Consider the following 25,084-nt stretch of genomic DNA (forward strand, 5'->3'; position numbering starts at 1 on the left):
GAGAGGGAACAAAGGACGCATGGTGGAGGAGCCTTCTCAAAATGGATCGAGGTCGGTAGCGGAGTGCCACAGGGTTCTGTTCCGGGACCAAGAGTCTTCCTGATCTATGCAAATGACCTTCCTGTTTGCAGGTGATGCAAAAGGTCGTGAGGAAAATGAAAAGTGTGGGAGACTGCATCATCTTGCAAGGGGACCTTAACAAATTCCAAAGTCAGCTTGATACATGGTTATCGAAATTCATCTCGAGCACATATTTAGTAATGTGGATGAGACAATGTGAAAGGAGGCCTCAATATGATTATCACAGAGCAGGATATAAACTTCTGGATCCAGTGTGTGAGAAGAACGACTCCATTCCTAACCTGTCACTAGAGTCTCTCATTAGAGGAACACTGAAGCAGGCCAAATGCCTCCTGGCGTATGTTTGAATAACTATCAAGTATATGGATCAGTGAATATCTAGCAAGCTGTTTCTTATATCCTGAATCGGACTAGAATTGGGATACGGTTCTCAAGTTTGGTCGCTGCACCTGAAGAAGCACAAAGAGTTAACAGAGAAGGTACAGAGGGAGGCAACCATGATGGTATTAGAATTAAGACAGCTGAGTTACTGGGAAAGGCAAGGAGATTGGAGTTGCTCACCTTGGAAGAGAGAAGAGTGAAGAGTGACCTGATCACAATTTTTTCTTTTTTTTTCCAGAATGGTGATGTAGAGGCGAAAAGTTCTTCAAATGATGTAAGGATAAGACAACCAGAGGACACAACACGAATCTTTTTCAAAAAATGCAAAGAAGAACTTTTATAATATATAAGAGTGGCAGATGAATGAAATAGAATAACTGAGGACATGGTTAATGCGGACACCATACATGAATTTAAGAAGTTGTATGAGAATACAGGTTTCAAGAGATGGGGCCCCATGAGTGCAAAACTCCCTGCCCGTACAACAGAAGAGGTAATTACAAATAAGTAAATACTTTTGATGTAAACTTTGATGCGGAACATTTTCGAAAACTGTTTGAAAAATCGAGACAGACGAAATCGGTTGTATCACTTTCAACATATATTTTCATTATTTCATAACAGAAATCAAGCAGAATTCTCAGACATTTAGCAGCAGCATCGAAAACCATACTGAGAATCGTATATCAAGTGGTCGTCCTTTAAATGGTTTAGAACTCTGTCTCCAATGATGGATTCCGGGAAGTAACTCTTTACCTTCTCCTGAAGTGGCAAAGTTACTACATTCCTCTGGAACATTTCTCGTAGCTACTGACTTACAGGAAGGAGCAGTCAAAGGGCTAACTATATCATTTAGTATTTCAGTTACTGTCCTCGTACAAGACATACCTCGGCTTGCTGTTTTACTGGCTCGCATTCCGTTCATTGTTGACGATATGTCTTCGACTTTGATGTCAATTTTGTTGCCGATAACGTTATCCCTGAGTCGTACCTTCGATCGTAAATACAGACGCAAATGTAAATACAGATGTAAACACAGACGCAAATGTACATACAGATGTAAATACAGACGCAAATGTACATACAGATGTAAATACAGACGCAAATGTACATACAGATGTAAATACAGACGCAAATGTACATACAGATGTAAATACAGACGCAAATGTAAATACAGATGTAAATACAGACGCAAATGTACATACAGATGTAAAAACAGACGCAAATGTACATACAGATGTAAATACAGACGCAAATGTACATACAGATGTAAATACAGACGCAAGTGTAAATACAAACGTAAGTACAGATATGTGCCACATGCCCAGCCACCACGTGACAGCCCATGGAGACCCAGAGCTACAAGCACGGCCGCCTACACTCAGGTGTCTCCCCGCCCAGCCACACCCCCCTGCCACACGCCCACCCGACCCACCTCTCCACACGCCCGCTCCTGGAGGTGGATGGATTCAGACCGAAACGTCAAGACAACACTTGGGGAGCATCGTACACAACCTCCCCAGTCATGAGAAAAGAGATATTGCAAAACTTGAAAATAAAAGATCAGAGATAATCTGATAAAATCCACTTATCTGGTTATTTTAACAGAGCATGTTTACCATGAAATGCTATCAGTATATCATATATATATATATATATATATATATATATATATATATATATATATATATATATATTTTGCAATAAGGTTACAGTGATGCGCGTGATCGAAGTATGTGACACACACACACACACACACACACACACACACACACACATACACTAGTCTGCCGTAGCGTTACCACTGTGCAGGGGAGAGATGTGGAGTGGGAGGAAGGTGGAGTAGTGGGAAGGGGAACACTGATGGGGAGAGGGGAAGGCTGGGGGGGTGGAGGGGAGGGTTCGTGGCAGCGAGGGGTCACCCGCCCCGTTACTGTGACCCTCCCCCCATGGGGCGGGGCGGGGGGGGAGGTACTTCCGTGGTAGAGCCGTCCCTCCGCCTCCTCCCCCCTCAACTACCCCCACCAAGTCCACCTCAACTCCCCCCCCTTCAAGCCAACCCCCTCCCCCACATGTCTCCACCATCCCCCCCCCCCCCTCTCACTGCCCCCAGGCGGTACCACAACAACAGTGACCACCATGGTGATATATGCTTCACTGTTGCTCCTGGTCACAGTGCCTGGCAGTGACCACACCACAGCGATCTGTGCTCGGGGGTACTGTGGCCCAGAGAAGAAGTGGCACAGACACTTGGCCACACCAGCTGTGGCCTGGTAATAAGAAAACACAGACCCTTGGGCCACACCTACTCGGGTAATTTGGAGCCACTAGGGTCATCAGGGGCCACAGTCAGAGGGGCCACACCTCTTGCGGAAGTGGCCAGCTGCGACAAGCGGAAAGGCCACATTAACCACAACTACAAGACACCCAGGCTCCTCTACCCTGGGCCACACGACCCAAGACATGGCCAGGGGAGGTATATCCTTGTGGCCAACCTAGTGAGAGATGGCCCCACCTCAGCAGCGTCTACAGTGATGTAGAAAACGGAGAGTCGTTTATCCAGCTCTTAACTCCCTGAAGAATGACGGTACGACGCTTGAGCACGAGCGACGGTACGACCCTTGGGCACGAACGACGACGGTACGACTCTTGAGCACGAAGACGGTACGACCCTTGAGCACGAGCGACGACGGTACGACTCTTGAGCACGAGCGACGGTACGACCCTTGAGCACGAACGACGACGGTACGACTCTTGAGCACGAAGACGGTACGACCCTTGAGCACGAGCGACGACGGTACGACTCTTGAGCACGAGCGACGGTACGACCCTTGAGCACGAACGACGACGGTACGACTCTTGAGCACGAAGACGGTACGACCCTTGGGCACGACGACGACGGTACGACCCTTGCGTACGAACGACGGTACGACCCTTGAGGAAAACGGTACGACCCTTGGGTTAGATAGCCTTGGCCCTTGACCTGACCCGTAAGGGCCAATGTACCCGAGGTTCGTACCGTTGTGTTCCACGATCGTACCGTTGTGTTCCACGATCGTGCCGTTGTGTTCCACGATCGTACCGTTGTGTTCCACGATCGTACCGTTGTGTTCCACGATCGTACCGTTGTGTTCCACGATCGTACCGTTGTGTTCCAAGATCGTACCGTTATGTTCCAAGATCGTACCATTGTGTTCCAAGATCGTACCGTTATGTTCCAGGATCGTACCGTTGTGTTCCAAGATCGTACCGTTATGTTCCAGGATCGTACCGTTGTGTTCCAAGATCGTACCGTTATGTTCCAAGATCGTACCATTGTGTTCCAAGATCGTACCGTTATGTTCCAGGATCGTACCGTTGTGTTCCAAGATCGTACCATTGGGTTCCAGGATCGTACCGTTGTGTTCCAGGATCGTACCGTTGTGTTCCAAGATCGTACCGTTATGTTCCAGGATCGTACCGTTGGGTTCCAGGATCGTACCGTTATGTTCCAGGAACGTACCGTTGTGTTCCAGGAACGTATCGTTGTGCTCAGAGATGCTGAAGGAAGGGACCATTGTGTGCAGTGGTCATGCCGTTGTGCTCAAGGCTTGTACTCTCGATTCTAAGGATCGTACGTACCGTTGTGTGCATCGGCCTTAGTGCTTTGCTCAAATATCGTACCGCTGTGCTCAAGGATCCTTCCACAGTGCACAAGGACTGTACCGTTGTGCTCAAGGATCGTACCCTCGTGTGTAAGGATCGTCGTACCGTTATGATGAAGGGTGCTACCTGTTGTACTTGCTGAGCTGTACCATCATGGATTGAGGGAGCAGTGTGATACTTCCCACTTTCGACAGTCCCGGATAGATATCATCATCAACTACTATTCCTATGTCAGGGTTGCTCTTAATATAGAAATCTTCCTCCGGGTATTCAAATGAGAAATACCAGTGCTAGATAACATCTTAGGCTAAAAATACAACAGAGAAACACAGTAAAGTCAATACAGAATGGTACAGTGTTTCAGGCTAGTACTTGTCAACAGATGCCATATATATAAATATATTCTTCTTCTTTCTTTTAAACTATTCGCCATTTCCCGCGTTAGCGAGGTAGCGTTAAGAACAGAGGACTGGGCCTTTTTTGGAATATCATCACCTGGCCCCCCTCTGTTCCTTCTCTTGGAAAATTAAAAAAAAAAAAAACGAGAGGGGAGGATTTCCAGCCCCCCGCTCCCTCCCCTTTTAGTCGCCTTCTACGACACGCAGGGAATACGTAGGAAGTATTCTTAATCCCCTATCCCCAGGGATATATATATATATATATATATATATATATATATATATATATATATATATATATATATATATATAGCTATCCCTGGGGATAGGGGAGAAAGAATACTTCCCACGTATTCCCTGCGTGTCGTAGAAGGCGACTAAAAGGGAAGGGAGCGGGGGGCTGGAAATCCTCCCCTCTCGTTTTTTTTTTTTTTTTTTTTTTTTTTTGCAAAAGAAGGAACAGAGAAGGGGGCCAGGTGAGGATATTCCCTCAAAGGCCCAGTCCTCTGTTCTTAGCGCTACCTCGCTAATGCGGGAAATGGCGAATAGTATGAAAAAAAAAAAAAAAATATATATATAGTATGTATGTATATGTACGTATGTATATTTGATTACAGTCACATGATTTAGTCACCTATTGGTATAGAAATTATAGAACTGAAGTTAATGAGGCCAACCTGACTTTGCAGAGGTTATAGAACTGGAGTTAATGAGGCCAATTTGCCTCTCCATCACCAGGTGTGCTAACGACACACAAGACTGATCTTATCTCTAACATCTTCACATTTTCTTCTTCACACAAGACACCATTACAGAATGACAATGAAACAGGAAACACTACATGACAAAGGATAGACTCCCCTCCTGTCATATTACTTAAGACTGCCCTTCTGTCATATGACTTAAGACTGCCCTTCTGTCACATGACTTAAGACTGCCCTTCTGTCACATGACTTAAGACTGCCCTTCTGTCACATGACTTAAGACTGCCCTTCTGTCACATGAATTAAGACTGCCCTTCTATCATATGACTTAAGACTGCCCTTCTGTCATATTACTTAAGCCTGCCCTTCTGTCATATTACTTAAGACTCCCCTTCTGTCATATTACTTAAGACTCCCCTTCTGTCATATTACTTAAGACTGCCCTTCTGTCATATGACTTAAGACTCCCCTTCTGTCATATTACTTAAGACTCCCCTTCTGTCATATTACTTAAGACTGCCCTTCTGTCATATGACTTAAGACTCCCCTTCTGTCATATTACTTAAGACTCCCCTTCTGTCATATTACTTAAGACTGCCCTTCTGTCATATTACTTTAGACTGCCCTTCTGTCATATTACTTAAGTTCCCTTCTGTCATATTACTTAAGAGCCCCCTTCTGTCATATTACTTTAGACTGCCCTTCTGTCATATTACTTAAGATTCGTTACTTAAGGATACTTAATGATGATAATGGGGTCAGTGGGCAACACTGTCAGTTATTCACGTACACTGTTTCATGAACACAGAGAAGGAAGAGCACATTAGTGATATACAGAACTGAACTCATCTCAAACATTTTAAAATTTCATTTGTTATAATGCAAATGGTTCTGCATCGTTAGGGAACGTGCATTCGGGTAACTTCAGTTGGATTGGGGGTCAGTCTTGGATCCTGGTGCACCTGAAACTCTCTCTCTCTCTCTCTCTCTCTCTCTCTCTCTCTCTCTCTCTCTCTCTCTCTCTCTCTCACGAATTCCCCCTCTTCCCTCCCTTGGACCACTCTCCTCTTCCCCTTCCCTCCCTAAAGCTTCTCGCCCCAACCCTCCCCCAACCACCGCTGGCCTGCAGGCCAGAGGCAGCAGCAGCAGTGGGAAGCCGCCCTTCTCAGAGACCCGCCACAGTCACGACTCTGACTGTCGCGTCGGGCTGGAGGGGCGGACTTGGACCGCCGCCGCCACCGACGCCGCCGCCGCCGCCACAACCGCCACAACACCCCCCACCCACCCTCCTCCCAACCCGCCCTCCATTGCCTTCCCTCCGTAACTCCCCTTCCCTCCTCTTTAGTCTATCACATAACAACAAAAACGTCCTTGAGACAACGTAACCACCCCCACCCTCACCTCTCTCAACTAAGCTCCCCATTCCCCTCGGTCACAAGCTCCCCCAGCTGAGCCTCTCCCCACGTCCTGTCTCTCATACCAGCATTCTCCCCCCCCACCCACCCCAGCTCCCCTGCAAACCTTACGGTAATACCTTAGGCTAGACAGACAGACAGACAGACACACACACACACACACACACACACACACACACACACACACACACACACACTTGCTCCCGATAGACGTGGTTGAATCAGTGCCACTTGGCTTGTGTTCATAATGAGGAAGTCTGTGCATCACTATGTGGTATCCATACTGAGGACGTATGTGTCGCTGGTTGGTATACATACTGAGGATGTGTATGTATCATGTATGACTGGTTAGTATACATAATGAGGAGGTATATGTATGATATGGTTAGTATACATAATGAGGAGGTATATGTAGGATATGGTTGGTATACATACTGAGGAGGTATATGTATGATATGGTTAGTATACATAATGAGGAGGTATTAGTATGATATGGTTGGTATACATACTGAGGAGGTATATGTATGATATGGTTAGTATACATAATGAGGAGGTATTAGTATGATATGGCTGGTATACATACTGGGGCGGTATATGTATGGTATGGTTGGTATACATACTATGAGCCTGTGACCCTCACTCTTGCCTCGGCAGCATGACCCCTGCCCAGGGGTAATGGTCCGGTACAGTTGACCCGGGAGTTGGGTCATGTCACCAGAGATCAGGCTGATATGGTGCTGGGTCTTGTGTCATCGCCCAACACACCCTGGGTCACACCAAACATACCCCAGGACACACACCCCCAACGAGGGGCCAGCAGGGGTCCGGCTACCACACGTTAAGACCAGGTCCCTCTGGTAGAGTGTCCAGGGTCGAGCCAACGTTTGAAACCCTGGCCCATAAAGCCTCGTACCTCCTCTTCGCGAAGCTTCGAACCTCGGCTCGTATTCAAGAAACCACACGACGGGTGGTCGACTTCGCGAAGGCCACGAAGCTTTGCATCGTCGTATTCAAGAACGTGGTAATGGGAGGCAGGTCGACGCTGATTGGCTGGCTGGGATGACTACGCGATGAATTATTGGAACGTTGCAAAGGTGGCCATCGCAAGGGGAACGACCCCCTTGCGATGAAACTTTACGACGGAAAGTAATCATTAACAATTACATATTTTACCTCTTGAATTATTTATTTATGCATTACACTCATTCGGGAATATAATTATGCAAAAGAGATGGGAATTCGAATAAAAGTCACAGGAAAATATTCTTTTTCGAGACTGGTGCGAGTCTTGCCGATTACTTGAGAATGTTTTTGGCCAAACGATTATTTTTCGTCGTAAATCCTCATCGCAAGGGCGTCGTCCCCTTGCGACGGCCACCTTTGCAACGTTCCAATAATTCGTCGCATAGTCATCCCAGCCAGCCAATCAGCGTCCCATTACCACGTTCTTGAATACGACGATGTGAAGCTTCGTGGCCTTCGCGAAGTCGACCACCCGTCTTGTGGTTCTTGAATACGAGCTCTCAGCGCAATGGGTCGGTTCGCCATGCCACCAGCTGACCCTGTAGTTTAGGGGGAATAATTTTTGCAGACAATTTTCAAGGACAATATTCGAGAATGATGTTCAGCGGTAAGGTTAACAAGTGGTGCTTGAGAACGATGGGGTTCAAGACTCAGGCTCAAAAGTGGTTTGAGGAACTTCTGACTCAAGACCTTGAACTGCTTCGGAGCGGATGTATCTGCTGCATTCCAGACAGCTCTGACCGCCTCGCTTATTCGCAGGTATGACGTGGATCACTCCAGAGCTGCACGTGCTGTCTGAACGTGCACGGGAGAGGGGGGTCGCACGAAGCGACTGGCTGAAGAGGATTATCTTCATGTAGTCCAAGAAATGATGAAGAGGCTGTGATACGTCCACTCTCGTCCTCCGGGGTCTTACTTCTGCAGGAATCGACGTTTGGTTGGTAAACCAAGTGGTCCTCTGGCTGACAGGCAACTCTCCCTTGAGGGACGCCAGGGCGGGGAATTCGTTCTCCGCTGCTCTTGGGGTTTTGTGGCACCAGAGGGAGAGGCGAGGCTGTCTCATGTCTACCATCACATTGAGAAACACCAAACGGACCACGTATTATTGAGGAAATTCCCTCACACATCCCCATCGAGGTCATCAGAGAGGGAATGCTGGAATTACAGACTCCTTGAGGGCATGTGAATGAGGCTGGTTACGGCGGACTGATGTGCAAATACGATCGAAGGCTTCAGCGGAGGGAGGCACGCCACCGGTGCAAGCCAGCCACAATCTTCACCAGGGAGGTCATGCGGCGGCCGAGTGCACCGAGTGCCAGAGGCGCCGGCACGCGAGGACCACCAGATGCACACAGAGACCGGAAGTCGTCCTCACGAGGGCCAGGAAGCAGAAGCCATCACAAAGCGAGGCATGGCAGCCCCTCCCTCCCTCTCCTGCTAATCCTCCTATCTCAACAGGATATCCCGACACGACCCACAACAATCAGATCCCCTCCACCAAACTCAGCACAGAAGGGTCAACGGAGGATCGACCCTGTCTTCTAGGGCGCAGGATCTGTGGCACCTCAGGGATCAGGGGACCCCTCAGCATGGTCAGAGACATAGGAAAAAAAAAAAAAAGAACACACTATGAGGGAACAGTCCCCTAAGCCCTGGTACACAGCGAGATGTTCATGAGGTCACCAGCAGATGCCGGCACGACACAAAAGAGTGACGTGGGAACAGACAGCAGGACCATCCGGATGTTAGCGGCAAAGGACAACGTCCGAGCGAGACAGAGGCTCAACACGTGCAACTGGCCAGTAGCTATCCGGGGGAAGCGCGGCATCCCGGAGCTGCTGGCGAACACGCCAGTACAACACCGGGAGACACACGCACCGGCAACACATGCCACACTCAAGGATCCATTAACCAGACAACACATGCCACACTCAAGGATCCATTAACCAGACAACACATGCCACACTCAGGGATCCATTAACCAGACAACACATGCCACACTCAGGGATCCATTAACCAGACAACACATGCCACACAACAAACACCCGTTGAGGACGCAAGATGTGATCCTCTTTCAGGAGTCACAATAACAAGAGGCCCTTCAGGATCTCGGTGATCAATACCTACAAGTCACCGGGAACGTAGGGTCAACACAATTTGCTTAGTGTCCACCGAGTTCGTGCACCTTGTCATATTACTCACACTGATGACGGGAAAGTGGGAGATATCTGCTGTATGGTGAATACCATGTTTGCTCTTGCACCTGAGGCTCAGTTTATAAGTCTGGCTCTCTCTCTCTCTCTCTCTCTCTCTCTCTCTCTCTCTCTCTCTCTCTCTCTCTCATCTGTTCTGCCGCTCAGGATTCGTCGTAATCATCAAGCTGCTGTTCTACTGAGGCTGCAGATCACAATGTCCTGTTAACACACGACGTCAGCTGGGGGCACACTGTACACCGTCTGTGTATCTGGAGATTTTACTCCCCGACGTGACAAGGTTGACTTCACAACACCCTAGTCAGGGCTCCTTGATGATGATGATGATGGTGATGATGATGGCGATGGTGAAGGTGATGATAACGGTCATGATGATGATGATGATGATGATGATGAGGATGATATGAGGTTCTTGGGATGTGAGAAGACTTGAGTGGGTCCCAGCAGGTGGTCAGCCTTCGACGTGTGCTCGCTGTGTTTTTCCTACAGTGTTCCCCGTGAGGAGGAGAAGAGACTGGTGGTGCGTGGGAGCTGACCACACCGAAATCAGCATCGGGACCCTGGCACGGGAGGTGGTGGTCCTCGTCCCTCACCATGTCAGGGGCTGCCACATCATGTGACACACAGAACATGACTGTCTGTGCCACATCATGTGAGACAAAGGACTCGACTCTCTGTGTCTGAGGCCAGGCACACAGGTGTGGTGGACGACACACACACACACACACACACACACACACACACACACACACACACAAAACATCCCATTACCCCACACCAACACGAAAAAAAAAAAAAACATGGGAGTACAGGAATGAAATCTTTCCTAAAAACGATGTATTTGACTTCTTCTGACCTCACTGTCTGTGTCTATACCCCACATGTGTCTCGGAAAACCCTGGCCGACATAAGCCATGAGCAAAGTGAATCTCCGCAAGAATGGAGGGAAGCCACTGCCGTATCAATTCCAGGTGCTGGGAACCCTTGAGACCATCCGAGCTTTGGGTTGTGTGTCGGAGGTAACGCCTGATCTTAACAGTGTTGCCACTGATGGCAGGCGACACCTGGCCAGTGTTGCGGTCGTGGACGGTGTGTGTGTGTTGCTGGAGGCAACAGGTGGCGGTGGTCGGGGTCAGCTCACACCGCCTCAGCAAACTGTAGACACACATCTTTACCTCTCTCTGGAAGTTCAGGCCTGGAAACCATCCCGGTAGCTTACTAGACTAGCGTCTGGAATATCCGGGCTTGGAAACCATCCCGGTAGCTTACTAGTGTCTGGAAGTTCAGGGCCTGGAAACCATCCTAATAGCCCGCTTCATCCCCTCCCAGAGTGACCATGTATACAGACTTTCGTATTCCCTCCAGTTTTTATGACGCTTGGGTGACATATGGGGGGCGGGCGGCCACACTTTTCCAGATGTGGTCTGCTGTAACATCTGAAGTGTGAACGACGTCTCTCTCTCTCTCGTGGAACGGAGCTCTCCACCCGGATGAACGATGAGTAACGCCCGTCTGGCCTCACTGATCAAGCAAACATGACGGACATTGTTCGGTGATGATTTGATGTTCGGCTCTGATCACCTAACAAGGTCGAGTAATACTCTGAATAGTCGAGTCTGAGTGGAGCGGACACAGGTCGATCCTCATCTGAAAAGAGTGCAGATCGACCTAATCTCTTCATATATCTGATTGGGGATTAAGGGATTAGGATTGCGTCTACTTTGTCTGGTCTCTACTCCTGTCTCGTGAGCGATCTGTCGCACCCCAAAGTCAAGGAAGATCTTCGCTGACACTACCAACCAGTAGCGGCCGGAGGGATGGGTGTGGGTCAGGAGAGCCAGCTGGTCACAGCCAGGAGAATGAAGGGGGTCAGGTGAACTTCCTTGGGGTACTCCAGTGGTGGGGTTTCAGCCTGCAAACATGCTGGTGGGTTGAGCGTCTGGCGGCGAGGCGTGAGAGAAGCTTTCTGAACAGATGGGAGACGTGATAGGTGACATGCCTGTGATAATAATAATGATAATGATAATAATAATAATGATAATGATAATAATAATAATGATAATGATAATGATAATGATGATAATGACCATAATATAATGATATACAACTAATAATAATAATAATAATAATAATAATAATAATAATAATGATAATAATAATAATAATAATAATAATAATAATAATAACAATAATAACAACAATGATAATAATAGTAATGATGATAAAAATGACAATAATAATAATAATATTATTATTATTATTATTATTATTATACTTTGATAATAACAATAACAAAAATGATAATCATACTAATAATGATAGTAATAATGATAATAATAATAATCAGTATTACCACTACTACCATATTACACACGACTCGTAGTTCTTGACCGTATATTTGCGCGCGGTGATCGCTACGAGCAAGCCCTGCCCATGTAGAACAGGTGCTTGGTGGTAAGTAGGTAAGTAGGTAGGTATTTAGGCAGGGAGTTTATCCCTTTTGTTTCATACCTTTTTGATATACTCCGAGGTAAACATTCAGATACGATCATTGTTTTATTAAGTTTTCGGTTTAAGTTACATTCTCTTTTAACTTCCTTCCACTGACATTATGCATTTTGCTTCCATTCTCTCGAGGCGACGTGTGTGTGTGTGTGTGTGTGTGGCTTATCCTCCCTCTCTTGCGTCCATCGATTTCAAATTGGTTTGGCGGGTGACGACACATCACAACACAGCGACACACGAGCGTTCGAGTTCTTATTCTCATGCGCTGAACCTTCGTAATGAATCTAGCCACTCGCACCTTCCTTACTCGCTAACACCATGTTCCTTACTCGCTAACACCATGTTCCTTACTCGCTAACACCATGTTCCTTACTCGCTAACACCATGTTCCTTACTCGCTGACACCATGTTCCTTACTCGCTGACACCATGTTCCTTACTCGCTGACACCATGTTCCTTACTCGCTGACACCATGTTCCTTGTTCGCTAACATGTTCCTTACTCGCTAACATCATGTTCCTTACTCGCTGACACCATGTCCCTTACTCGCTAACACCATGTTCCTTACTCGCTAACACCATGTCCCTTACTCGCTAACACCATGTTCCTTACTCGCTAACACCATGTTCCTTACTCGCTAACACCATGGTTTCCAGATTCCAGTTTTTCACTTGTGGTGACCAACCCACACGCCGTTTACTAACTCGTTAACCAGTTGGTCCGCCTGTTAATGACAACTACTCTGCTATCAATTGTCTAAGATCATTCTCTTTAAAATTCCAATGATATCTTTTTTTTTTTTTTTTTTTTTCCAAAAGAAGGAACAGAGAATTGGGCCAGGTGAGGGTATTCCCTCAAAGGCCCAGTCCTCTGTTCTTAATGCTACCTCGCTAACGCGGGAAATGGCGAATAGTTTAAAAGAAAAAGAAAAAGAATATATATATATATATATATATATATATATATATATATATATATATATATATATATATATTTTCTTTTTTGGCGAATTTCACTTTAGTCTTTTTCATAACGTCACTTCCGCCAAAAAAAAAAAAAAAATAAAACGTTTCCTGTGATTTTCCTTTAGATTTTCTTGGAGTAACAAACTCCTTCATCCCGTTTTCTAAGCTTATCCCTTTAAGTCTCATTTTCCTGCTTTGTCAGCCATGTAATTCTGGGATTTTCTTTCCCCTCCTCCCCCGACGTCGACTGCTTCAGCACAGTCGTCAAATGTGACATCCATCCGTCGTGGTCTTCCCAGCGGTGCTTCACGTGTGTTGCGCGCGGCTGTGTTCGTATGTGTTGTGTTGGTGGGCGCAGACCCGCCACGGTAGTGTTCGTTCATATCGCAAAATGCTATCAAGATGTTTCGGTATATGTCTGCTCGAGAGACAGACAGATAGATGGATAGATAGATAGACAGATAGATGTATAGATAGACAGACAGATAAATAGATAGATAGAGAGACAGATAGATAGATAGATGAACAGATAGTTAAGTAGATAGGCAGAGAGAGAGAGAGAGAGAGAGAGAGAGAGAGAGAGAGAGAGAGAGAGAGAGAGAGAGAGAGAGAGAGAGAGAGATTGGAAGCAGTAGTGAAGAAAGAGAGGGAGGGGAGGCGGGTGTGTTTGTGTGTGTGTGTGTGTGTGTGTGTGTGTGTGTGTGTGTGTGTATGTGTGTGTGTGTGTGTGTGTGTTTCCAATAAAATCTGGGAAGTGAGCGAGCTGACTGAGAAGCACGTGTACTGCTTTCGACACTGGGAACTTAAGCCGCGTCCCTCACATTAGGATGACCGTATCCTCCTATCCACAAACCACGTTCCCTCATATGAAGATGACTGCATCCTCTCTCCTCATATCAAGTCGACTGTATCCTCTATTCTCAAGCCACGTCCCTCACAGTCGGATTACTGCATCCTCTATCCTCATGCCACGTCCCTTATATCGAAGCGACTGTATCCTCTATCCACAAGCCACGTCCCTCACGTATCCTCTTTCCTCAAGGGACAGCCCCCAGACAGTGCGGTCCAGCCCTCCCTCAACCTCCCCAAAGGGAGGCAGAAGAAAGGCAACGCCCCTCACTTCCTTCAGAGGGCAAGACACACTGATCGATCCAGTCCTGGGCAACAAGGGAATGGAACACTCTCGCCGCCGCATTGTGATGCCATAACATACCTAGTGCGTCGTGTACTTCACAACGCCGGGTGACGGACGGGTCGAACGTACGTGTCTGGCTGGCATCAAGGGTAGTGAGAGCACTAACGCGATCTGAGTCAGCTTCCGAGAGCCATGGCAAAAAAGCACCCGGACTCGGTCATCGTCGACGGCACGGGGAAGGTGTAGTCTAGTTGAATGGACGTGTGAGACGACATTTTCCAGCCATGGCTCCGACCAGACCGTGCCGTCCACTTATAACTGTTGTTGAACAACAGAAACGCGGGAACGGAGGCAGTCTGCTCACCTGACTCGCGGGGTTGTAAACAAATCATGGGGGGATGTAGAGGGTTGGGTAGGCACCATCCACTTGGCAGGGGAACGTCTCCCTAACCTCACTACGGGCGGGCAGCCAGGTCGACCAGACTGGTGAAGGTAAGGTAGTCCTCCGGGAGGTTACTACCAGCGTGTGGTTGTGGCGCGGTGGGAGTAGGGGTGGGTGGATGGCGGGGGAGGAAGGGGGTGTTGTTCCAGCAGCCCGCCACGATCGTGACCAACTGGAGCAGGTCACTTCACTCCACTTCCAGCCACTTCCTGGAACAATCACCGCGGACGGCCGGGCGCCATCCTGTGGACTCCAGAGCTCCTCCACACGACTGATCTACCTCCAGCGCCGATGCTTACGTAGACCCCCGCGTTACCCCCAGCCTTCCAGCGATGACGAACTCGACAAGATGACACGCTGAAGGGGACTTGCTCCCCGAAGGAACGGGAGATTTTCGCCAGATTAATTATGAAATAAATTCCGGTGTTGGCCATCGTGCTGCCTCCGGTAACTCACATCGCGGACGCGGCCACCGCTGGCTGGCGATGGCGGCCCGCGTCTCCAACCTCACTCTTGGGTCACGGCGCATCTCCCTCACCACCGCCTCATCTACCCACTAAGTACCGCCACCAGGACGAGAGAATCACGAAAGTCGACGACATCTCGCGAGAACTAACGGCGAGGTATACACCCTAGTGTGGAGGAAACATTCTGGTGGGGAAATACGTTCCGTCTATGCGTCTGCCAAGCCGGACGGACGGATCGGGACGCGGGGGAAAATGATTGCTCTTCGCCGGTAATGTTTCTCTCACCTTTGGCCCCGGCGAACCGCAAGAAGACGCTGGGATTTGGGGGGAAAACATTAATTTGTTGCAGTTACTCCGTCTCCGCCGCTCTCTGGGTTTCGCTCACCTGACAGAGTTGACGGTCGGGAAGGGAGGTTGGTTGGGAAGGGGGGGCTGGTGCACTGCGTGAGGCATGGGATTGCACCGGGGGGGGGGGGGGGGTTGGGAAGGGGGATGGAGGGTGTGGGGGGAAGTCTGAATCTAAGAATGAAATAGGTTTCCCTGAGGAGACGAACGGTGTAGCTGGCGGTCGAGGAAGAGGAGGAGGGAGGGAGGGTGTGTGTGGGGCCGGAGATGGAGGCAGCCACAGAGTCTGGACGAAGAAAAGTGGATAATGCACGAGTCTCGGGCTTGGCCTGGGTTATCAGCAGGCGGCGCTAGCACAAGATCACAGGTAGTTTTTTTCCCCCTCTTCTAGGATGAACAACGGCAGCACCTCTACTCCCACCAGGAGCGCTAGGATCTACATGGAGGTCCCCCCTCACCTTACCAGAAGCTCTGGATACATTTCCTGAACTTGTTCTGTTCGAGCGTACGTTTGAGGTCCAGATATACGAGGTAACATGATGGTAGGTTTGGTATCGTCTTATAGTACAGTAGTACATGGCATTGCACAGGGAAGAGCAGAGAACAGAGGACCTGATGTTCTCTGACGAGGCAGTCTGCTGAAAGTCAAACAGTATACGAAGTTCTTTACGTACGAAGAGAACAGGGAGGTAATGCAGAGGGCCGTGTTCCTCTCACAGGTAAGTCGATAGTCGGCGGGAAGATCAGCCATGGGAGTGCACCATGCAGGAAGGAGAGAGAGAGAGAGAGAGAGAGAGAGAGAGAGAGAGAGAGAGAGAGAGAGAGAGAGAGAGAGAGAGAGAGAGAGAGAGAGAGAGAGAGAGAGAGAGTATAAACTGACGTGGAAATTCTTAAGGAAAGCATGAATGGGGAAAAACACATCTTGTTCTTACGTAATCAATTGTAAAATCTGGAGTGGAGGAGGGTGGGTGGGTGGTAAGCTCTAAACTGTAAGGGGAAAAAAAGTTACATTTTTGCATATTCATATTTACCTTCTTGAACATTTTTATTCAGAAGTGATTAACATAATTAAAGTATTTGTCCAGCTGTGATTTAAAGGTGCTCATAATCAACAACTGTACTTATCAAACTCGATGGGTTTACACTGGTTATGAGTACACTTGTAAGGTATATAAGTAAACTCCTTGTGGACTGGTTAAGCCAGATATAGTGAGGCGAGGTCAGGGTGGCAACATGTGGAGGCTGGGTTATGGAATAGGGAGTTACGGGTTGACATATTCAGTCCGGGAGGGGGTGAGGAAGACTTCCATCCTGGGGAAAAACACACGCCTCCCCCCCAAACCGCCGCTGCGGCACACACACACACACACTATATGTATATATATATATATATATATATATATATATATATATATATATATATATATATATATATATATATATATATAATGAAATAATAGATGTAGACAGCACTCAGAAGTGGACAGTAGAGACAGTAAAAAGAGATAGGGCCCTAAGAATGTAGACTTCTCTTCCTGACCAGTATAAATAGGTATTCTCACACACACGCACACACACACACACACACACACACACACACACACACACACACACACATACACACGTGTGAGTAGTGAGAGATGAGGACACACAGACAGACACCAAGATACATATACGTCATTCCTGCGGTACTGCCGCCCACGGCCCTAGCTCAGGGGGCGGGTGTTGACACTGTCAACTGTACTGGGAGTCCCTCACACTACCCCTCCTGCAGGGCTGTTCTTGCTACTCTCCCTTCCTCCTTCCACGCCTACCTCTCTTCTTCCCATGAGCATGTCCACGCCTCCCTCTCTTCCCCCTACAGAAATGTCCACACCACCCTCTCTTCCTCCTGCAGGAATGTCCACGCCTCCCTCTCTTCCTCCTACAGGAATGTCCACATCACCCTCTCTTCCCCCATCAGGAGTGTCCGTGACACCCTAACTACCTCCTGCAGGAGTGTCCACGCGTCCCTACCTTCTGAGAGAGCGTCTACACCACCCTTCCTCCTGTTGGAGAGTTCACAAGATCCTCCCTCCTGCAAGCGTGTACTGTCCACGCCACACTCCCTCCTACAGGAGTGTCCAAGTCACCCTCCTTCCTGCACGAGCGTCCACGCCATCCTGCCTCCCACAGGAGTGTTCAAGCCATCCTTCCTCCTGCAGACATGTCCACGACACCGTCCCTTCCGTGGGAATCTCCACACCACCTCGCCTCCTGCAGGAGCGTCCGCACCTCCATCCCTCTCTTCTCGACCGCCCCACAGTCCTCCCAGCTGAGGAAGTAATTTCGCTGAGGACGGTGGGGCAGGGACGAGTCGCCCCTTCGTTCCCAGAGGCAAATTAGAAAACGTGTGATGGTTTTTTCGACGGCCCCGCCCCCTTCCCTCCAGCACCTCCTCCACCTCACCGTGTGCAGTACCAACACCGCCCTCTGCACTAGGGTGTGGAGAGGAGGTTGTGAATGCCCAGCTTTCAAAGAGGGTCATCAAGACGACCTCATCCTGCAGACAACCATAGGACGGATAACCTGTATATATAACCTGAGTATAACCTGTATATAATAACCTGTGTATAACCTGTATATAACCTACATATAACCCGTATATAACCTGCGTATAACTTGTAAATAATAAACTGTGTATAACCTGAATATAACCTGCATATAACCTGTATATAACCTGCGTATAATCTGTATATAATAACCTGTGTATAACTTGTATATAATAACCTGTATATAACCTGTATATAACCTGCGTATAATCTGTATATAATAACCTGTGTATAACTTGTATATAATAACCTGTATATAACCTGTGTATAACTTGTGTATAACCTGTATATAACCTGTGTATAACCTGTACATAATATATATACATATATGTCAGCTCTTGCTGACTTCTCTGAGAATAAGTCATTCACTAAAGAATATTTCAACTATATTAATTCTTCTTCTCTTCATTCTAAATATTATTTTCTTCTCCCGTCTGTATGTATAACTTCCCTTGGCCGCTGAGGATGTGGGAATTTTAATGAACCCCTCGCGAACAATTACTTAGGTCTTCCCGAGAGAGAGAGAGAGAGAGAGAGAGAGAGAGAGAGAGAGAGAGAGAGAGAGAGAGAGAGAGAGAGAGAGAGAGAGAGAGTGTATCTTCCCTGACGTCATATAATGTTTTAGGAATATACTATTGAATACGATCTTCTACAGCAAATGACGGTAGTCAACGTGCACGGTGGCCACGTGTTCCTTCCTACTAACGTGCACGGTGGCAACGTGTCCCTACTAACGTGCACGGTGTCAACGTGTTCCTACTAACGTGCACGGTGTCAACGTGTTCCTACTAACGTGCACGGTGTTAACGTGTTCCTACTAACGTGCATGGTGGCAACGTGTTCCTACTAACGTGCACGGTGTCAACGTGTTCCTACTAACGTGCACGGTGTCAACGTGTTCCTACTAACGTACACGGTGTCAACGTGTTCCTACTAACGTGTGCGCACGGTGTCAACGTGTTCCTACTAACGTGCACGGTGTTAACGTGTTCCTACTAACGTGCATGGTGGCAACGTGTTCCTACTAACCTCAACGGTGGCAACGTGTTCCTACTAACGTGCATGGTGGCAACGTGTTCCTACTAACGTGCACGGTGTCAACGTGTTCCTACTAACGTGCACGGTGTCAACGTGTTCCTACTAACGTGCATGGTGGCAACGTGTTCCTACTAACGTGCACGGTGTCAACGTGTTCCTACTAACGTGCACGGTGTTAACGTGTCCCTACTAACGTGCATGGTGGCAACGTGTTCCTACTAACCTCAACGGTGGCAACGTGTTCCTACTAACGTGCACGGTGGCCACGTATTCCTTCCTACTAACGTGCACGGTACCAACGTGTTCCTACTAACGTGCACGGTGGCAACGTGTTCCTACTAACGTGCACGGTGGCAACGTGTTCCTTCCTACTAACGTGCATGGTGGCAACGTGTTCCTACTAACGTGCAGGTGTGTGTGTGTGTGTGTGTGTAGCCGGCCAGAGGAGGAACCCGGTAACGACAGGTGCGGGAGGCTGGTTGGCTGGCCGACCCGGGACGTGACGTCATTACCTGTGGCGTCATGACGCCTGACGTCATCATAGCCCGGTCCCGGCGACTCGTTCTTATCTTCCACATGCTTTCTCCGGTCGGTCGGTCGGTCGGTCGGTCGAGGGTGCGTGCGTGCACGTGTGTGTGGGTGGGTGTGGGTGTAGAGGCACACCAGGAAGGGCGGGGGGAGCAGCACCACCACCTCCTCCGCCTTGATAACGGGTGATACATAATCTTAGACACCAAGCTTGTCTGTCACACTGGCTCGCTCCTCGCACAGCATTTTTTTTCGCTGTAGCGGGTCTGCCCAGGGCGCCTCCGCTCCTGGGGCTAGGGACGCCCTTATCTTACGCCAACTGACTGACACACTTTACTGCCGGGAGGGGAGAATACGCCTGCAGGAGGGGAGTAGAGGATGCCTAAAGGTCGGGGAGTATTTCAAGGGAGGAATTAATTGTGGGTATGTTTTGGGAGAGAGATTGGTAAAGTTATCCTTATGTTTCCTCCAGTATCCATCACCACCTGTGCCGTGGTGGGTGAGGAGGAGGAGGAGGAGCCTTCTGTTTTACTATCCTGTCTCCATCTATAGTGGTGGGATGGTACGATAACAACTTCATAACACTTACATCCATCACTGCAACGACAACCATTTCCCCCCTTACGATAATGAAAGCCACCATTATCATCTCCAAGCTACAGTAACAACCATTACATACTACAGCAACAATATCCAAGAACTACCACCCCTACAGTAACAGTTACCATCACATCCACTGTACACTATACTACCTTCACAGTCACAACCACCACCACTATCTCCACCACCACTATCTCCACCACCACTATCTCCACCATCACCACCACTGTCTCGACAACGTGGATCACCACCTCTACAACCACAACCACTCCAATACCTTAAACCATTACCCTCATATCATCATACCTCTCGCCACCACCTCAACATTGCCACCCACCACAACCTCCACACCAACACCCACCACAACCTCCACACCAACACCCACCACAACCTCCACACCAACACCCACCACAACCTCCACACTTACAACCACCACAACCTCCACACCAACACCCACCACAACCTCCACACTTACAACCACCACAACCTCCACACCATCACCCACCACAACCTCCACACCAACAACCACCACAACCTCCACACTTACAACCACCACAACCTCCACACCATCACCCACCACAACCTCCACACCAACAACCACCACAACCTCCACACCAACAACCACCACAACCTCCACACCAACAACCACCACAACCTCCACACCAACACCCACCACAACCTCCACACTTAAAACCACCACAACCTCCACACCAACAACCACCACAACCTCCACACCAACACCCATCACAACCTCCACACTTACAACCACCACAACCTCCACATCAACACCCACCACAACCTCCACACTTACAACCACCACAACCTCCACACCAACAACCACCACAACCTCCACACCAACACCCACCACAACCTCCACACCAACACCCACCACAACCTCCACACTTACAACCACCACAACCTCTACACCATCACCCACCACAACCTCCACACCAACACCCACCACAACCTCCACACTTACAACCACCACAACCTCCACACCAACAACCACCACAACCTCCACACCAACACCCACCACAACCTCCACACTTACAACCACCACAACCTCCACACCAACAACCACCACAACCTCCACACCAACACCCATCACAACCTCCACACTTACAACAACCACAACCTCCACATCAACACCCACCACAACCTCCACACTTACAACCACCACAACCTCCACACCAACAACCACCACAACCTCCACACCAACACCCATCACAACCCCCACACTTACAACCACCACAACCTCCACACCAACACCCACCACAACCTCCACACCAACACCCACCACAACCTCCACACTTACAACCACCACAACCTCCACACCAACAACCACCACAACCTCCACACCAACACCCACCACAACCTCCACACCAACACCCACCACAACCTCCACACCAACACCCACCACAACCTCCACACTTACAACCACCACAACCTCCACACCAACACCCACCACAACCTCCACACCAACACCCACCACAACCTCCATACTTACAACCACCACAACCTCCACACCAACAACCACCACAACCTCCACACCAACACCCACCACAACCTCCACACTTACAACCACCACAACCTCCACACCAACAACCACCACAACCTCCACACCAACACCCATCACAACCTCCACACTTACAACCACCACAACCTCCACATCAACACCCACCACAACCTCCACACTTACAACCACCACAACCTCCACACCAACAACCACCACAACCTCCACACCAACACCCACCACAACCCCCACACTTACAACCACCACAACCTCCACACCAACACCCACCACAACCTCCACACCAACACCAACCACAACCTCCACACTTACAACCACCACAACCTCCACACCAACAACCACCACAACCTCCACACCAACACCCACCACAACCTCCACACTTACAACCACCACAACCTCCACACCAACAACCACCACAACCTCCACACCAACAACCACCACAACCTCCACACCAACAACCACCACAACCTCCACACCAACACCCACCACAACCTCCACACTTACAACCACCACAACCTCCACACCAACAACCACCACAACCTCCACACCAACACCCACCACAACCTCCACACTTACAACCACCACAACCTCCACACCAGCAACCACCATCACCATACAACTGGGCATCACAACTCCCACATCAACATAAAGCAACAACCTATAATCATAACAAGGCCACGACAACCAAAGCCAGGTAACTGGTGCTGACTGAACAACACGTTGATAACATAGTTTTCCTCTTCTTCCCGGCAATGTAATGTAACGCGTTACCGGACACGTTACGTGTCGTTATCATCTCATTTGTCTGTAGTCCGGTACGCGAGTGCTACCGTACTGGAATTAAGATGTCGTAAAAGCGTGACGTAACGACAGTGCGACGCAGTAAAGTTACTCACACTCGCCAGTGTTTACATACAGTAGTGATGAGGGCGTGTTATCGAGCAGAGCGGCAGTCGAATTACCTTGTGGGCAGTTTCATCGATCCCCCCCGACACCACAGAGGCGTAGGTACGCAACTGCGTAGCAAGTCAGAGAAATGAACGTCTGAGGTGTAAACTGCATATGTATATATATGAAAGGACGTGATTGGTTGAAGAGATAAAACGAGGTTAGTAAAATGGTCGTGAGATGAGATGGTAGGAGACGGATCAATTCAAAAGCTCAGGTTAACAAGTCCCTCTCAGGCTACGCGTGTGTCAGTGTGTGTGTGCAAGATCTGTCGAATCTCTCCGTAGCTGTGGTTACGTGGTGGTAATGCAGGCTCGAGTCACTGGAAGACTAGCCTTTAAGACCTGTGGCCCTGGCGCATCAGCTCGTCAACCTAATTCAACTCGAACAGTGCCACAGGAGAGGGTGGTGGGGTGAACTCCCCGCGAGCAGACGTGTGGGGAAGCCTGCATATCCTCCAGTCTACAGAGACCTGTGGTTACATGAGGGGATGCACACAGCTATGGGGGAAACACAGGGGAGTCTCTCTTAGGCGGCCCCAGGATCGTGTGAGGACTTCAGCTGGTCGGGCGAGAGGTGTGTGTGTGTGTACAGAACCCGGGACGGTCTGCATTTGTGTATGTGGAGTCGGCATGGCGTCGTAGCACCGATCATAACACCTGGTTATTATATCATCCGTCACACACAGTGAGGCATGTGTGAGTCAGCCTCACCCGCCGATATTGGCCCAAGTTGGTATTAACCAGCGAAACCTGTGGACAGTTATGCAAGACTGTTTGTTTGGCATATATATATATATATATATATATATATATATATATATATATATATATATATATATATATATATATATATATATATATATATATATATATACATATATATATATATATATATATATATATATATATATATATATATATATATATATATATATATATATATATATATATATATATATATATATTCAGTGGCTGATGTTTAAGATGGGACGATTTTTCATCAATTCGTATTTGTGAATATATTCTTTAAAAGGATTCTTCTCTTTCACTCACTCCTTCACATTGAGCAAAATAAGGATGACTGGCCGTGGGATGTTACTTAGAAGAGGCGACGGTACCATTCCCACATCTACCACCACTACCACCCAAGTGATGTACGATCTACCACCACGAGAGCTGTCTTGTGACCACCACTACCACCCAACACATGACGACCTGTTCCTCCATCATAACCAACACCACCACCACTACCACCCAACACATGACGACCTGTTCCTCCATCATCACCAACACCACCACCACTACCACCCAACACATGACGACCTGTTCCTCCATCATAACCAACACCACCACCACTACCACCCAACACATGACGACCTGTTCCTCCATCATCACCACCACCACCACCACTACCACCCAACACATGACGACCTGTTCCTCCATCATCACTACCACTACCACATCTCGAGCCGGGAACATCCCAACGAGTATCGTCATCACTAGAAGTAGTCTAGCCTCTTTGAGCATGACGGTTACGACCCTTGGTAATAATGGCCTGACCTTTGGCCTGGCTTTTAGGGATGAGGTTATAAGCCAGACCTTCACACTCTAGCTTGGGTCGCACCGTCATCTTGGGTCAAGCGACTCGATCTTCACTCAGGACGACAGTGAACACGACGGCCACCACCACGACCACGACCACCGTCAAACGACTACCAGCACCAGTAAGAGGAAGTCCCTGAGATAAGATACTACACCTGTGAGTCCCTGAGATAAGACACTACACCAGTGAGTCCCTGAGATAAGACACTACACCTGTGAGTCCCTGAGATAAGACACTACACCTGTGAGTCCCTGAGATAAGACACTACACCAGTGAGTCCCTGAGATAAGACACTACACCTGTGAGTCCCTGAGATAAGACACTACACCTGTGAGTCCCTGAGATAAGACACTACACCAGTGAGTCCCTGAGATAAGACACTACACCTGTGAGTCCCTGAGATAAGACACTACACCAGTGAGTCCCTGAGATAAGACACTACACCTGTGAGTCCCTGAGATAAGACACTACACCAGTGAGTCCCTGAGATAAGACACTACACCTGTGAGTCCCTGAGATAAGAC

General features: G+C 48.5%; 1 protein-coding gene across 3 annotated transcripts in view; it reads right to left on the bottom strand.

The window, feature by feature from the left end:
- The window catches only part of peb (zinc finger protein pebbled), a 674,329-nt gene that overhangs the window by 104,366 nt on the left and 544,879 nt on the right, over positions 1–25,084 (bottom strand). The window lies entirely within an intron of this gene.

This window comes from Panulirus ornatus, chromosome 1 (assembly GCF_036320965.1).
Source record: "Panulirus ornatus isolate Po-2019 chromosome 1, ASM3632096v1, whole genome shotgun sequence".
Taxonomy (NCBI): domain Eukaryota; kingdom Metazoa; phylum Arthropoda; class Malacostraca; order Decapoda; family Palinuridae; genus Panulirus; species Panulirus ornatus.